The following is a 2,563-nucleotide window of genomic DNA, read 5'->3' on the forward strand; positions in this document are numbered from 1 at the left end:
GGATCTCGCAGCGGCCAACGACGTGGCACTCAAATTTGCTCGCCATTGGTAAACAGCTGTGTGATGACACGAAATAATAATAATCCATTTGTTCTATATCTCTCTACATCATCGTCTGTATCACTTGTTTCCCTTTCCCCGTGACGTTCAGTCTGAAGAAGGGTCTCGACCCGAAACGTCACCCATTCCTTCTCTCCAGAGATGCAGCCTGTCCTGCTGAGTTACTCCATTTTGCATTTTGTGTCTATCTTCGGTCAGGCGGCACGGTAGCGCAGCGGTAGAGTTGCTGCTTTACAGCGAATGCAGTGCCGGAGACACAGGTTCGATCCTGACTACGGGTGCTGCACTGTAAGGAGTTTGTACGTTCTCCCCGTGACCTGCGTGGGTTTTCTCCGAGATCTTCGGTTTCCTCCCACACTCCAAAGACGTACAGGTATGTAGGTTAATTGGCTGGGTAAATGTAAAAATTGTCCCTAGTGGGTGTAGGATAGTGTTAATGTACGGGGATCACTGGGCGGCACGGACTTGGAGGGCCGAAAAGGCCTGTTTCCGGCTGTAGATATATGATATGATATGATATGATATGATATTGGCTCAGCAATAAAATAACTAAAGACAGGATTGTAGAAACAAGCAATGCACAAAAGAACACAAAGTGCAGGAGTAACCCAGCAGGTCAGGCAGCATCTCTGGAGAAAATCTGTAATGGTAGATCGGTAGTAAAGAAAGCCAACATATGCTCGCATTTATTTCAAGAGGGCTTGTATACAAAATCAGGGATGTAATGCTGAGGCTCTATAAGGCGCTGGTCAGGTCACATTTGAAATATTGTGAGCAATTTTGGGCACCGTATCCGAGGAAGGATGTGCTGGCTCTGGAGAGGGTCCAGAGGATGTTTACAAGAATGATCCCAGGAATGAGTAGGTTAACCCATGATGAGCGTTTGTCGGCACTGGGCCTGCACTCGCTGGAGTTTAGAAGAATGAGGGGGGACTTCACTGAAACATACAGAATAGTGAAAGGCTTGGGTAGAGTGGATGTGGAGAGGATGTTTCCACTGGTGGAAGAGAATTGGACTAGATGTCATAGCCTCAGAATGAAAGGACGTTCTTTTAAGAAGATGAGGAGAAAAGTCTTTAGTCAGAAGGTGGTGAATCTGTGGAATTCTTTGCCACAGAAGGCTGTGGAGGCAGTGGATATTTTTAAGGCAGAGATAGATAGATTCTTGATGAGTACGGGTGTCAGAGGTTATGGGGAGAAGGCAGGAGAAGGGGGTTCGGAGGGAGAAATAGATCAGCCATGATTGAATGGCGGAGTAGATTTGTTGGGCCGAATGGCCTAATTCTGCCCTTATCACACGACCTTACAACCTTATGATCTTTGGTTTCCTCCCACACTCCAAAGACGTACAGGTTTATAGATTAAGAAAATAACTACAGATGCTGGTACAAATCGAAGGTATTTATTCACAAAATGCTGGAGTAACTCAGCAGGTCAGGCAGCATCTCGGGAGAGAAGGAATGGGTGACGTTTCCGGTCGAGACCCTTCTTCAGTCTGAAGAAGGGTCTCGACCTGAAAAGTCACCCATTCCTTCTCTCCCGAGATGCTGCCTGACCTGCTGAGTTACTCCAGAATTTTGTGAATAAATACCAGGTTTATAGATTAATTGGCTTGGTGTAAATGTAACATTGTTCCTGATTGTGTGTAGCATAGTGTTAGTTGGCAGGGAATCACCGGTCGGTGCAGACTTGGATGGACCTGTTTCCGCGCTGCATCTCGAAACTAAACTAAAATGGATAGGTGACGTTTCAGGCCACGATGTTTGCAGTTACTCCTGAGATGTTCTGAAGAGTTAGATTTCAACAAGTGCCTCCAGTTTGAAAACATTAGCCGTGTCTCTTTCTACAGATTGCTGCCAACCAGCAAAGTGTTTCTGGTAATAAATTATAGTGTTGCGTTTTATCCTGAAGATGTGTACGTTGCTTGCCACAACTCTCACAGCAAGCTTTATGACTTTCAATAGACAATAGACAATAGACGCAGGAGTAGGCCATTCGGCCATTCGAGCCAGCACCGCCATTCAATGTGATCATGGCTGATCATTCTCAATCGGTACCCCGTTCCTGCCTTCTCCCCATACCCCCTGACTCAACTTCAAGCTCTCTCTTGAATGCATTCAGAGAATTGGCCTCCACTGCCTTCTGAGGCAGAGAATTCCACAGATTCACAACTCTCTGACAGAAAATGTTTTTCCTCATCTCAGTTCTAAATGGCCTCCCCCTTAGGTGCAGGAGGAGGCCATTCGGCCCTTCGAGCCAGCACCGCCATTCAATGTGATCATGGTTGATCATTCTCAATCAGTACCCCGTTCCTGCCTTCTCCCCATACCCCCTGACTCCGCTATCCTTAAGAGCTCTATCCAGCTCTCTCTTGAATGCATTCAGAGAATTGGCCTCCACTGCCCTCTGAGGCAGAGAATTCCACAGATTCACAACTCTCTGACTGAAAAGGTTTTTCCTCATCTCAGTTCTAAATGGCCTACCTCTTATTCTTAAACTGTGG

The sequence above is a fragment of the Rhinoraja longicauda genome, chromosome 16 (assembly GCF_053455715.1).
Source record: "Rhinoraja longicauda isolate Sanriku21f chromosome 16, sRhiLon1.1, whole genome shotgun sequence".
Taxonomy (NCBI): Eukaryota; Metazoa; Chordata; class Chondrichthyes; order Rajiformes; family Arhynchobatidae; genus Rhinoraja; species Rhinoraja longicauda.